Genomic DNA, 14,356 nt, shown 5'->3' with positions numbered 1-14,356 from the left:
AGCCCTGAATTTTCCAATGCCTAGCTCTTTGCAAAAGAGAGATATTGGCAAGGAAAAGCTGTATTGTACCTTTGCATTTTTCTCCCAAACGAAAGACACTAGAATGAAAATGTTAAAGCCTACTGTTAGTGCTTCATCTACACGTTATAGCCCTGAATTTTCCAATGCCTAGCTCTTTGCAAAAGAGAGATATCGGCAAGGAAAAGCTGTATTGTACCTTTGCATTTTTCTCCCAAACGAAAGACACTAGAATGAAAATTTTAAAGCCTCCTGTTAGTGCTTCATCTACACGTTATAGCCCTGAATTTTCCAATGCCTATCTCTTTGCAAAAGAGAGATATCGGCAAGGAAAAGCTGTATTGTACCTTTGCTTTTTTCTCCCAAACGAAAGACACTAGAATGAAAATTTTAAAGCCTCCTATTAGTGCTTCATCTACACGTTATAGCCCTGAATTTTCCAATGCCTATCTCTTTGCAAAAGAGAGATATCGGCAAGGAAAAGCTGCATTGTACTTTTGCATTTTTCTCCCAAACGAAAGACACTAGAATGAAAATTTTAAAGCCTCCTGTTAGTGCTTCATCTACACGTCATAGCCCTGAATTTTCCAATGCCTAGCTCTTTGCAAAAGAGAGATATCGGCAAGGAAAAGCTGTATTGTACCTTTGCATTTTTCTCCCAAACGAAAGACACTAGAATGAAAATTTTAAAGCCTCCTGTTAGTGCTTCATCTACACGTTATAGCCCTGAATTTTCCAATGCCTATCTCTTTGCAAAAGAGAGATATCGGCAAGGAAAAGCTGTATTGTACCTTTGCATTTTTCTCCCAAACGAAGGACACTAGAATGAAAATTTTAAAGCCTCCTATTAGTGCTTCATCTACACGTTATAGCCCTGAATTTTCCAATGCCTATCTCTTTGCAAAAGAGAGATATCGGCAAGGAAAAGCTGTATTGTACCTTTGCATTTTTCTCCCAAACGAAGTACACTAGAATGAAAATTTTAAAGCCTCCTGTTAGTGCTTCATCTACACGTTATAGCCCTGAATTTTCCAATGCCTATCTCTTTGCAAAAGAGAGATATCGGCAAGGAAATGCTGTATTGTACCTTTGCATTTTTCTCCCAAACGAAAGACACTAGAATGAAAATTTTAAAGCCTCCTGTTAGTGCTTCATCTACACGTTATAGCCCTGCATTTTCCAATGCCTATCTCTTTGCAAAAGAGAGATATCGGCAAGGAAAAGCTGCATTGTACTTTTGCATTTTTCTCCCAAACGAAAGACACTAGAATGAAAATTTTAAAGCCTCCTGTTAGTGCTTCATCTACACGTTATAGCCCTGAATTTTCCAATGCCTAGCTCTTTGCAAAAGAGAGATATTGGCAAGGAAAAGCTGTATTGTACCTTTGCATTTTTCTCCCAAACGAAAGACACTAGAATGAAAATTTTAAAGCCTCCTGTTAGTGCTTCATCTACACGATATAGCCCTGAATTTTCCAATGCCTATCTCTTTGCAAAAGAGAGATATCGGCAAGGAAAAGCTGTATTGTACCTTTGCATTTTTCTCCCAAACGAAGGACACTAGAATGAAAATTTTAAAGCCTCCTGTTAGTGCTTCATCTACACGTTATAGCCCTGAATTTTCCAATGCCTATTTCTTTGCAAAAGAGAGATATCGGCAAGGAAAAGCTGTATTGTACCTTTGCATTTTTCTCCCAAACGAAAGACACTAGAATGAAAATTTTAAAGCCTACTGTTAGTGCTTCATCTACACGTTATAGCCCTGAATTTTCCAATGCCTAGCTCTTTGCAAAAGAGAGATATCGGCAAGGAAAAGCTGTATTGTACCTTTGCATTTTTCTCCCAAACGAAAGACACTAGAATGAAAATTTTAAAGCCTCCTGTTAGTGCTTCATCTACACGTTATAGCCCTGAATTTTCCAATGCCTATCTCTTTGCAAAAGAGAGATATCGGCAAGGAAAAGCTGTATTGTACCTTTGTTTTTTTCTCCCAAACGAAAGACACTAGAATGAAAATTTTAAAGCCTCCTATTAGTGCTTCATCTACACGTTATAGCCCTGAATTTTCCAATGCCTATCTCTTTGCAAAAGAGAGATATCGGCAAGGAAAAGCTGCATTGTACTTTTGCATTTTTCTCCCAAACGAAAGACACTAGAATGAAAATTTTAAAGCCTCCTGTTAGTGCTTCATCTACACGTTATAGCCCTGAATTTTCCAATGCCTAGCTCTTTGCAAAAGAGAGATATTGGCAAGGAAAAGCTGTATTGTACCTTTGCATTTTTCTCCCAAACGAAAGACACTAGAATGAAAATTTAAAAGCCTCCTGTTAGTGCTTCATGTACGCGGTATAGCCCTGAATTTTCCAATGCCTAGCTCTTTGCAAAAGAGAGATATCGGCAAGGAAAAGCTGTATTGTACCTTTGCATTTTTCTCCCAAACGAAAGACACTAGAATGAAAATTTTAAAGCCTCCTGTTAGTGCTTCATCTACACGTTATAGCCCTGAATTTTCCAATGCCTATCTCTTTGCAAAAGAGGGATATCGGCAAGGAAATGCTGTATTGTACCTTTGCATTTTTCTCCCAAACGAAAGACACTAGAATGAAAATTTTAAAGCCTCCTGTTAGTGCTTCATCTACACGTTATAGCCCTGCATTTTCCAATGCCTATCTCTTTGCAAAAGAGAGATATCGGCAAGGAAAAGCTGCATTGTACTTTTGCATTTTTCTCCCAAACGAAAGACACTAGAATGAAAATTTTAAAGCCTCCTGTTAGTGCTTCATCTACACGTTATTGCCCTGAATTTTCCAATGCCTAGCTCTTTGCAAAAGAGAGATATTGGCAAGGAAAAGCTGTATTGTACCTTTGCATTTTTCTCCCAAACGAAAGACACTAGAATGAAAATTTTAAAGCCTCCTGTTAGTGCTTCATCTACACGTTATAGCCCTGAATTTTCCAATGCCTATCTCTTTGCAAAAGAGAGATATCGGCAAGGAAATGCTGTATTGTACCTTTGCATTTTTCTCCCAAACGAAAGACACTAGAATGAAAATTTTAAAGCCTCCTGTTAGTGCTTCATCTACACGTTATAGCCCTGCATTTTCCAATGCCTATCTCTTTGCAAAAGAGAGATATCGGCAAGGAAAAGCTGCATTGTACTTTTGCATTTTTCTCCCAAACGAAAGACACTAGAATGAAAATTTTAAAGCCTCCTGTTAGTGCTTCATCTACAAGTTATAGCCCTGAATTTTCCAATGCCTAGCTCTTTGCAAAAGAGAGATATTGGCAAGGAAAAGCTGTATTGTACCTTTGCATTTTTCTCCCAAACGAAAGACACTAGAATGAAAATGTTAAAGCCTACTGTTAGTGCTTCATCTACACGTTATAGCCCTGAATTTTCCAATGCCTAGCTCTTTGCAAAAGAGAGATATCGGCAAGGAAAAGCTGTATTGTACCTTTGCATTTTTCTCCCAAACGAAAGACACTAGAATGAAAATTTTAAAGCCTCCTGTTAGTGCTTCATCTACACGTTATAGCCCTGAATTTTCCAATGCCTATCTCTTTGCAAAAGAGAGATATCGGCAAGGAAAAGCTGTATTGTACCTTTGCTTTTTTCTCCCAAACGAAAGACACTAGAATGAAAATTTTAAAGCCTCCTATTAGTGCTTCATCTACACGTTATAGCCCTGAATTTTCCAATGCCTATCTCTTTGCAAAAGAGAGATATCGGCAAGGAAAAGCTGCATTGTACTTTTGCATTTTTCTCCCAAACGAAAGACACTAGAATGAAAATTTTAAAGCCTCCTGTTAGTGCTTCATCTACACGTTATAGCCCTGAATTTTCCAATGCCTAGCTCTTTGCAAAAGAGAGATATTGGCAAGGAAAAGCTGTATTGTACCTTTGCATTTTTCTCCCAAACGAAAGACACTAGAATGAAAATTTAAAAGCCTCCTGTTAGTGCTTCATCTACACGTTATAGCCCTGAATTTTCCAATGCCTATCTCTTTGCAAAAGAGAGATATCGGCAAGGAAATGCTGTATTGTACCTTTGCATTTTTCTCCCAAACGAAAGACACTAGAATGAACATTTTAAAGCCTCCTGTTAGTGCTTCATCTACACGTTATAGCCCTGCATTTTCCAATGCCTATCTCTTTGCAAAAGAGAGATATCGGCAAGGAAAAGCTGCATTGTACTTTTGCATTTTTCTCCCAAACGAAAGACACTAGAATGAAAATTTTAAAGCCTCCTGTTAGTGCTTCATCTACACGTTATTGCCCTGAATTTTCCAATGCCTAGCTCTTTGCAAAAGAGAGATATTGGCAAGGAAAAGCTGTATTGTACCTTTGCATTTTTCTCCCAAACGAAAGACACTAGAATGAAAATTTTAAAGCCTCCTGTTAGTGCTTCATCTACACGTTATAGCCCTGAATTTTCCAATGCCTATCTCTTTGCAAAAGAGAGATATCGGCAAGGAAAAACTGTATTGTACCTTTGCATTTTTCTCCCAAACGAAAGACACTAAAATGAAAATTTTAAAGCCTCCTGTTAGTGCTTCATCTACACGTTATAGCCCTGAATTTTCCAATGCCTATCTCTTTGCAAAAGAGAGATATCGGCAAGGAAAAGCTGTATTGTACCTTTGCATTTTTCTCCCAAACGAAGGACACTAGAATGAAAATTTAAAAGCCTCCTGTTAGTGCTTCATCTACACGGTATAGCCCTGAATTTTCCAATGCCTATCTCTTTGCAAAAGAGAGATATCGGCAAGGAAAAGCTGTATTGTACCTTTGCATTTTTCTCCCAAACGAAAGACACTAGAATGAAAATTTTAAAGCCTCCTGTTAGTGCTTCATCTACACGTTATAGCCCTGAATTTTCCAATGCCTAGCTCTTTGCAAAAGAGAGATATTGTGCTTCCTAGCTGTTTTTTATAAAATCACTTAATTAAATCTAACTCTGATTACGTCAGAGAAGGCCAGGTACCCTACACCATAAGAGGGGGTTTGAAATTTTGACTTGTCTACTTAAAGATCACCAAAATCTGATGACAAGGTCAATTACATCCCTGGGTGGGATTGAACCTCCAACCTTTTGGTTAATAGCCCATGTAAGTGCAAGAAATCCTGAAGCACTCACTCATCATGGGAAAGTACCAATGTGTATCTTGATTATTGACTTTTTAAAGTTTTTCTAGGAAACGTTCTAGATGAATGATTATTAGCCTTTGTCAGTATTGACTTTTGCAAGGTGTCTCTGTGGCGCAATCAGTTAGTGTGTAAGGCTATTAACCAAAAGGTTGGTGGTTCAATCCCACCCAGGGACTTAATTGACCTTGTTATCAGATTTTGGTGATCTTTAAGTAGACAAGTCAAAATTTCAAACCCACTGTTATGGTGTAGGGTACCTGGCCTTCTCTGATGTTTAGATTTGATTCAGTGATTTTATAAAAACAGCTAGGAAGCACAATTTAGCAGTGGGTTGCAGAGAAAAAGAAATATGCTGGCAGAAAAATCCAATTGAGTGATTAAACAGCTCTTCATTTTCTGGCTTTATTTTTATACTAACAAATTTGTTCTCTGAAAAGTGTCCACAAAGCCAAGTCTCTGATTAACACCTTTGTAGGGATGGTTTTTCACCTATTACTAAATTAAACTTGCTTCATTGGAAAGGCAGCAAGATGCATCCTCATTTCAATGTCTACTGAAATAATACAGGTTGACACCAGGAAACATTAACGCCACTGCATCCTTGCTGCTTTCGCATGTGGAAGTCTGTTTAATGTGAAAACAAGGTGATATCTAATTAGCACACAGGTAAGGAATTAAGAAAATCTTTATTTAAGGGTGAAGATGTTTCTCACAAAATCGTTGCCCCAATGCATCATTGAAATTCAAGCTGGAAAGATGATTTTAATATATCACTTGTACATTTTGCATTGCTCTTCTGGTGACAATGTAGTTTGTTTTGTCAATTACCATTTTAATAATCGGGTAAAGAAAATTAATTGGATTTTTGAAAGAAAACAATACTGTCAATATACTATTAAAACAAATTAAAATGGTAAAAGTTATTGTACTTTAAGTAAAAATAAAAGAGCAAAAATATCAATCCCAGTTTTTGATTACTTTAATTAACAAAAAAAAATGCACATAGCAGAGGATAGTTTCGACCAATCAACCTCTGGGTTATGGGCCCAGCATGCTTCCATTGCACTACTCTGCTGCTCATGGAAGTGTAAGAGATCCTGAAGACTAAATTGATTAAAGGCCTAAAAGTACTGGACTATAAGGAAAGACTTACTAGGCTGAATATTTATACACTAGAAAAGAGGTGCCTAAGAGGAGATATTATTAATATCTTCAAATATGTAAAGATACATAACAAAGAGTTATCAGAGGAATTATTTATTAAACGAACACGTGGTCACTCGCTGCGACTGGAGGAAAGTTCAGAACGCAATGGAGGAAAGGTTTCTTCACTGTTAGGGCAATCAGGATGTGGAATTCCCTGCCAGGGAAGGTGGTAATGGCGGACTCTGTAATTGGATTTAAAAAAGGAATGGATACATTTCTGAATGAAAAAGCTATCCAAGGTTATAATACTTAAAATATCAACATGGTTAATTCGGGGGTAACATGAGTTATAGTAGCTAACTAGTCATAAAACATTATTCAGCAAGTATGTAGAATCATCACAACTTAAAACAGGTTGAACACGATGGGCAATTTGCCTCTATTCAACCTCAAAAACTATGTTACTATATTACTATGTTATTGTAGTATACAGAACACCACAATGCAATGAGCAGTGATAGTGAGCACTGATGAGGATACTAGAACTGACACTGAGCAGCAAGATGCAGCACTGGACTATTAGTAATGTACTGTAGTATGCTGAGCACCACAATGCAGCACAAGACAATGAGCAGTGATACTGAGCACTGATGAGGATACTACTGAGAACTGACACTGAGCAGGAGAGACACACTACTAGTATTACTGAGCAGCAATAAGTAACCACTGATACTGAGCACTGATATTGAGATTTCCACTGAGAGAACATAGCCACGTCCTCTCCGCTCTCTCTTCAATGCACGAGTAAAAATGGCAGCAACGCGCAGCTCTTTATATGGAATCCGAATCTCGCGAGAATCCGACAGCGGGATGATGACATTTTCCCTTGTTCAGGTTTTCCGAGTCAGGCGGGAACAACCGAGCCTGCCTCGGACCAGTGTAAACAATGTGGAGTTCGTGGGGAATTCGGTTCTCGGAGAACCGAACCCGCTCCTCTCTACCTTATACCCATCAATTTTTTTATTTTCAATCTAAGCCCCTGCAGTTTTCTGTAAGCATCTGCTTCGCTATGATGATCAACAAGTCACAAGGGCAAACACTCAGGGTTTGAGGCGTAGATCTTAGGACCAGCTGCTACAAGCATGGCAGAGGTGTCACTATCACTGGTGACACCCAGAGAGGTGGCGAGGGAGATTGTAATGCAGTGCGCGCAGATAAGCAGCGCAATGGTAAAAAGGAGGCATGGTTTCATAGGTAGGGGCGTGGCCTGGTGGCCTGAATCTACATTTTGTTGCTCCGGGTGTCCCGGGGGTTGGGGGCTGCACCCGGGGACTAGTGTGTGAGCGGTGCTGGCTCCTGCACAGTGACAGGGCATGGCCACCCAGCATGACGCCTCCCTTCTTGACCATGCTGTAATTGCAGTCGCACTGCAGTTCAGCGTGATCATAAAAAATGGTGTAGGCTCCTGCTGGTGCAGACTGTATGTGCGCGCAGGAAGCCGCCACCATTTTTGTGATCACAGCGGCTGAATGTGATGTCATACAGCCGCTGTGACCACGCCCCCTGTGTCTCCTCCGTTGCAGACCCCATTTTGAAGCCTTGCCCCCGCACCGCTCCATCCCTGACTTGGAAATGGAGTGTTGCTGACCCACCTCTCCCCCCCTTCCCCGCCCCGATTGACAGGCAGAGGCGATCACATTCTCTGCGGGGTGCCGCAGAAAATGCAGGCACATGCGTATGCTCTTAGCAATTTTTGCAGTTGGATCGCTTATTGCGATTGCAATCCAACCTGAATCAGGCCCTATTACCTATCACAATGCGCTGCGGGCAGTACAAAATTGGGTTAATATAGGAGAAAAAACCCCAGACCTGTGCTCCTTAACTGTACCTGGTGGCTAGTGGAGCGGCTGCCCAGTAATCAGTGTCCACCGCAGTGTGCACACGGCCCACCCCCTACGGCCTCGCTCCCCTTCATCAGCGGCCTCGTGATCCGGAAGGGTGGTGTGTGTGTGACTGACCTTAGGATGAAACCGGAGCCTCCGCTGCAGTGACCCAGCAACCAGGGCACGGGAGTATACAGCGCCGCTGGGAGTGATGAAGCTGCAGTAAAGATGTCTATTAGACCTAGCCTGCTGCAGCCCTTGTAGATTCTCATAAAACAAGTTCTTCTTTTCTTGTCAAAATTAATAGCTAAGAATAGGCTGCCTGAGGCAGGCCCCTGTTAATTGGCCTGCTACTGAAGGCACCAACTACAAACTGAGCTCCCTGTTCATGGAAGCGGGGTTATAGAGGAGAATGCACTGAGCTTCTTGGGAACAGTCAAAAGCTTTGAGCCGGTTGGTGCCTCAGATCAAGATCCTACTCTACACCCCAATGTGAATCCTTGTGGAGTCCAGTGTACCCCACAGAAGAAATTAATGTGTCACACCCATTGGCAGCAACCTTAGAATAGCTGCTGACGGGCACAATTGAGAAAGGAAGGGGGGGGGGGGACATTTGAATCCAGCACATAGATGCAATTCAAATATGTAATTTGTACCTTCCTATTTTAAAATATAATGGATGAACCTCACCCTGTGAGAACAATCTTCATGATCAAGAGATCTAATATGTAAAATAAGTATGAGTTGGGATAGGGCTGGGGAGGGTGGCAGCTCGGGCAGCCCCTCCCCCGTCAAGTTAAGGAGATTCAACTGAGGAAGCACAAGGGAACTCTCGTCTGGGGACAACAACTGCAGGGAGACCACATCTTTTCAGATGAACATGGGAGGGCGGAAGGCTGCCTAATACTGAAGCACCATCAAATATCAAACCATATCCAACAACTAGTACAAGCATTCCTGGGGGAAGGTCTGCAGCAGACGGATTTGCATACGGTGATGTCATCCAAGCAGTGGGCCAAAGTTGGCTGGAACCCTCATCTGCATATAAAAAGAGAAAAGGGGCATGCAGGGCATGGCGGCCTTTTGCAGTGCTTGGATGACCCCTAGTTCGCATTAAACACCCCCACCATCCTTTGGTGTGGGGCTCATGTTGGCCATGCCCCATCCCCTGAAGCATTCATGCTGATTTCTTGCAGCAGCTGGGCACTGTAACAGCTCCAGAGCTGCTCTGTAAGGCAAGTAAAAGGGTGTGGGCCCTGCAGCACCACCTGTAGTTCGCATTGTGCGTTGGAAGGCACAAAGTAAGCAGACGGGAGGAGAAGTCAGGATAGTACACAAGGGCATCCTTTTCTCTTAGTCCGTAGAGGATGCTGGGGTCACATTAAGAACCATGGGGTATAGACGGGATCCGCAAGAGACATGGGCACTTTAAGACTTTCAAAGGGTGTGAACTGGCTCCTCCCTCTATGCCCCTCCTCCAGACTCCAGTTATAGGAACTGTGCCCAGGGAGACGGACATTTCGAGGAAAGGATTTATTGTTAAACTAAGGTGAGCATCTTACCAGCTCACACCTTAAGCATGCCGCAGAACGTGGCATTCAACAGAACACAAGCCAACGGCATGAACAATTGCAGCAAAAAGCTGACCAGAACCGTAACACAACATGTGTATAACCACAAGTAATAACTGCAGACACAGTATGGACTGGGACGGGTGCCCAGCATCCTCTACGTACTAAGAGAAAAGGATTTACCGGTAGGTATTAAAATCCTATTTTCTCATACGACCTAGAGGATGCTGGGGTCACATTAAGAACCATGGGGTTATACCAAAGCTCTTGAACGGGTGGGAGAGTGCGTACGACTCTGCAGCACCGAATGACCCAACTTGAGGTTATCATCAGCCAAGGTATCAAACTTGTAAAACTTAGCAAAAGTGTTTACTAAATAGCTGCTCGGCAAAGTTGCAATGCCGAGACTCCCCGACCAGCTGCCCAGGATGAACCCACCTTTCTAGTAGAATGGGTCTTCACCTAATTCAGTAACGGCAATCCTGCCGTGGAATGAGCATGCTGAATCTTACCACAGATCCAGCGCATAATGGTCTGCATGGAAGCAGGACACCCAATCATGTTGGGAGCATACAGGACAAACAGAGCCTCTGTTTTCCTAATCTGAACCGTTCTGGTGACATAAATTTTCAAAGTTCTGACCACAGCCAGAGACTTTGACTCAACGAAGGTGTCAGTGGCCAAAGGCACCATGTGGAAAGATGAACCACCTTCGGCAGAAATTGTTGACGTGTCCTCAATTCTGCTCTATCTTCATGAAAGATCAAATAAAGGCTCTTGTGATACTGCATGGTTTGTACTGTTTTCCATGTGCTCCCAGATCTTTCAAGCAAGTAGCATGGTCAAGAAAGTTCTGTTTGAAAAGAAACAAACATTTACTGTCATTGTTATGCAAATAAACTTACATTAAAGCTAACAAGAAAGCACACTCGTTCTGTCTTTAAACTGATAAAAGAAACCCCAATAATATGGGGCATGCAAAAATTGAGATAAAACTCAGTTTTGCTCCTCTCCACGGAAATCTTTAATAAAAGGCGAAATATTTGTTAGTTCTGAAGAGAAACCAGAGCATGACCAAGATTCCACCTGTCGCCTGAGTGCCATGCCAGCAGTTCTCATTCAGCTCAAAGTGAGCACCCAATTTGAATGAAAGAAAGCAGATTTCTCACCAGGCTTCCCCTTGCTATAAACATGGTTTGTACTCTTTTCCATGTGCTCCCAGATCTTTCAAACAATTAGTGTGGTCAAGAAAGTTCTGTTTGAAAAGAAACAAACATTTACTGTCATTTCTATGCAAATGAGCTTACATTAAAGCACACTCGTTCTATCTTTAAACCAATAAAATAAAACCCCAATAAGATGGGGCATGCAAAAATTGAGATAAAACTCAGTTTTGCTCCTCTCCACGGAAATCTTTAGTAAAAGGCGAAAGATTTGTTCGTTCTGAAGAGAAACCACAGCATGACCAAGATTCTACCTGTCGCCTGAGTGCCATGCCAGCAGTCCTCATTCAGCTCAAAGTGAGCACCCAATTTGAAAGAAAGAAAGCAGATTTCTCACCAGGCTTCCCCTTGCTATAAACATGGTTTGTACTCTTTTCCATGTGCTCCCAGATCTTTCAAGCAATTAGTATAGTCAAGAAAGTTCTGTTTGAAAAGAAACAAACATTTACTGTCATTTCTACGCAAATGAGCTTACATTAAAGCACACTCGTTCTATCTTTAAACTGATAAAAGAAACCCCAATAAGACGGGGCATGCAAAAATTGAGATAAAACTCAGTTTTGCTCCTCTCCATGGAAATCTTTAGTAAAAGGCGAAAGATTTGTTCGTTCTGAAGAGAAACCAGAGCATGACCAAGATTCCACCTGTCGCCTGAGTGCCGTGCCAGCAGTCCTCATTCAGCTCAAAGTGAGCACCCAATTTGAAAGAAAGAAAGCAGATTTCTCACCAGGCTTCCCCTTGCTATAAGCATGGTTTGTACTCTTTTCCATGTGCTCCCAGATCTTTCAAGCAATTAGTATGGTCAAGAAAGTTCTGCTTGAAAAGAAACAGACATTTATTGTCATTGTTATGCAAATAAACTTACATTAAAGCTAACAAGAAAGCACACTCGTTCTGTCTTTAATCCGATAAAAGAAACCCCAATAATATGGGGCATGCAAAAATTGAGATAAAACTCAGTTTTGCTCCTCTCCACGGAAATCTTTAGTAAAAGGCGAAAGATTTGTTCGTTCTGAAGAGAAACCAGAGCATGACCAAGATTCCACCTGTCGCCTGAGTGCCGTGCCAGCAGTCCTTATTCAGATCAAAGTGAGCGCCCAATTTGAAAGAAAGCAGATTTCTCACCTGTCTTCTCCTTGCTATAAGCATGGTTTGTACTGTATTCCATGTGCTCCCAGATCTTTCAAGCAAGTAGCATGGTCAAGAAAGTTCTGTTTGAAAAGAAACAAACATTTACTGTCATTTCTATGCAAATGAGCTTACATTAAAGCACACTCATTCTATCTTTAAACCGATAAAAGAAACCCCAAAAAGATGGGGCATGCAAAAATTGAGATAAAACTCGGTTTTGCTCCTCTCCACGGAAATCTTTAGTAAAAGGCGAAAGATTTGTTCGTTCTGAAGAGAAACCAGAGCATGACCAAGATTTTTATCTGAAAATATGTGTTCTCCCTGCAGTTGTTGTCCCCAGATGAGAGTTCCCTTGTGCTGCCTCAGTTGAATCTCCTTTACTTGACAGGGGGATGCTCGAGCAGCAACCCTCCCCAGCTCTAGCCCAACTCCTACTTACCTGCCAGGTGAGATACTATGATCATGAAGGTGCTTCTCCCAGGGCAAGGCTCACCCATTGCACTCTGGGTGTGCTGCTTCTGCGATTTCCCCAAATGTGGGAAACTTGACTGCATAATTTGTGTTTCCCCTGGTCGGCTCTCGTATAATTCAGATCTCTTTGTCTCAGGTCTCTCTCCAGCCTAGTTTGCTGTCTGTTTCTACTTCTCTTTTCTTGAGCCGCTCCCTTCTATGCCCTTGCGCACTATCCTGACTTCTCCCGTCTGCTTACTTCGTGCCTTCCAACGCACAATGCAAACTACAGGTAGTGCTGCAGGACCCACACCCTTTTACTTGCCTTACAGAGCGTCTCTGGAGCAGTTACAGTGCCCAGCTGCTGCAAGAAATCAGCTTGAATGCTTCAGGGGCTGGGGAATAGCCAACATGAGCCCCACACCGAAGGAGGGTGGAGGTGTGTAATGCGAACTAGGGGTCATCCAAGCGCCGCAAAAGGCCGCCATGCCCTGCACGCCCCTTGTCTCTTTTCATATGCAGACGAGGGTTGAAGCCAACTTTGACCCACTGTTTGGATGACATCACCATATGCAAATCCATCTGCTGCAGGCCTTCCCCCAGGAATGCTTGCACTAGTTGTTGCATTTGGTTTGTTGTTTGGGGGTGCTTCAGTATTAGGCAGCCTTCTGCCCTCCCATGTTCATCTGAAAATATGTGTTCTCCCTGCAGTTGTTGTCCCCAGATGAGAGTTCCCTTGTGCTGCCTCAGTTGAATCTCCTTTACTTGACAGAGATGTGCCTGAGCAGCGGCCCTCCCCAGCCCTATCCCAAATCATACTTATTTTGCATAGGCGATACCATGGTCATGAAGATTGTTCTCCCAGGGTGAGGTTCATTCATTGCATTCTGGGTATGCTGACCCCTGTGATTTCCCCAAATGTGGGAAACTCGACTGCATTATTTGTGGTAGTGGGGGACTGTGTTTGTGCTTTCCTCTGGTCAGCTCTGGTAAAAATCAGATTTCTTTATCTCAGATCTTCCTCTAGCCTTGTTCTTCTTTCGAGAGTTCCCTTGTGCTGCCTCAGTTGGATCTCTTTCACTTGACAGGGGGGTGCCCGAGCAGCGACCCTCCCCAGCTCTAGCCCAACTCCTACTTACCTGCCAGGTGAGATACTATGATCATGAAGGTGCTTCTCCCAGGGCAAGGCTCACCCATTGCACTCTAGTTGTGCTGCCCCTGTGATTTCCCCAAATGTGGGAAACTTGACTGCATAATTTGTGTTTCCCTTGGTCGGCTCTCGTATAATTCAGATCTCTTTGTCTCAGGTCTCTCTCCAGCCTAGTTTGCTGTCTGTTTCCACTTCTCTTTTCTTGAGCCGCTCCCTTCTATGCCCTTGCGCACTATCCTGACTTCTCCCGTCTGCTTACTTCGTGCCTTCCAACGCACAATGCAAACTACAGGTAGTGCTGCAGTGCCCAAACCCTTTTACTTGCCTTACAGAGCAGCTCTGGAGCAGTTACAGTGCCCAGCTGCTGCAAGAAATCAGCTTGAATGCTTCAGGGGCTGGGGCATAGCCAACATGAGCCCCACACCGAAGGAGGGTGGAGGTGTGTAATGCGAACTAGGGGTCATCCAAGCGCCGCAAAAGGCCGCCATGCCCTGCACGCCCCTTTTCTCTTTTCATATGCAGACGAGGGTTGAAGCCAACTTTGACCCACTGCTTGGATGGCATCACCATATGCAAATCCATCTGCTGCAGGCCTTCCCCCAGGAATGCTTGCACTAGTTGTTGCATTTGGTTTG

At 42.7% G+C, this 14,356-nt stretch overlaps 8 non-coding genes across 8 annotated transcripts; 3 read left to right on the top strand and 5 right to left on the bottom strand.

The window, feature by feature from the left end:
* Nucleotides 1-10,723: 10,723 nt before the first annotated feature.
* LOC135014841 (U5 spliceosomal RNA) lies at nt 10,724-10,839 on the bottom strand. The gene has a single exon (XR_010213207.1). It is a non-coding gene; the product is annotated as a U5 spliceosomal RNA (small nuclear RNA).
* Nucleotides 10,840-11,114: 275 nt separating this feature from the next.
* On the bottom strand, nt 11,115-11,230 carry LOC135014839 (U5 spliceosomal RNA). The gene has a single exon (XR_010213205.1). It is a non-coding gene; the product is annotated as a U5 spliceosomal RNA (small nuclear RNA).
* Nucleotides 11,231-11,504: 274 nt separating this feature from the next.
* Nucleotides 11,505-11,620, bottom strand: LOC135014840 (U5 spliceosomal RNA). The gene has a single exon (XR_010213206.1). It is a non-coding gene; the product is annotated as a U5 spliceosomal RNA (small nuclear RNA).
* A 286-nt stretch (nt 11,621-11,906) lies between these two features.
* LOC135014844 (U5 spliceosomal RNA) lies at nt 11,907-12,022 on the bottom strand. Its single transcript, XR_010213210.1, has one exon. It is a non-coding gene; the product is annotated as a U5 spliceosomal RNA (small nuclear RNA).
* Nucleotides 12,023-12,292: 270 nt separating this feature from the next.
* LOC135014845 (U5 spliceosomal RNA) lies at nt 12,293-12,408 on the bottom strand. The gene has a single exon (XR_010213211.1). It is a non-coding gene; the product is annotated as a U5 spliceosomal RNA (small nuclear RNA).
* A 144-nt stretch (nt 12,409-12,552) lies between these two features.
* On the top strand, nt 12,553-12,715 carry LOC135014842 (U1 spliceosomal RNA). The gene has a single exon (XR_010213208.1). It is a non-coding gene; the product is annotated as a U1 spliceosomal RNA (small nuclear RNA).
* Nucleotides 12,716-13,386: 671 nt separating this feature from the next.
* LOC135014838 (U1 spliceosomal RNA) lies at nt 13,387-13,550 on the top strand. Its single transcript, XR_010213204.1, has one exon. It is a non-coding gene; the product is annotated as a U1 spliceosomal RNA (small nuclear RNA).
* Nucleotides 13,551-13,702: 152 nt separating this feature from the next.
* Nucleotides 13,703-13,865, top strand: LOC135014843 (U1 spliceosomal RNA). The gene has a single exon (XR_010213209.1). It is a non-coding gene; the product is annotated as a U1 spliceosomal RNA (small nuclear RNA).
* Nucleotides 13,866-14,356: the final 491 nt, after the last annotated feature.

The sequence above is a fragment of the Pseudophryne corroboree genome, unplaced genomic scaffold, assembly GCF_028390025.1.
Source record: "Pseudophryne corroboree isolate aPseCor3 unplaced genomic scaffold, aPseCor3.hap2 scaffold_2892, whole genome shotgun sequence".
Lineage (NCBI taxonomy): Eukaryota > Metazoa > Chordata > Amphibia > Anura > Myobatrachidae > Pseudophryne > Pseudophryne corroboree.
Note: the sequence above shows the minus strand (reverse complement) of the source record. Positions and strands in the feature narration are given on the sequence as shown.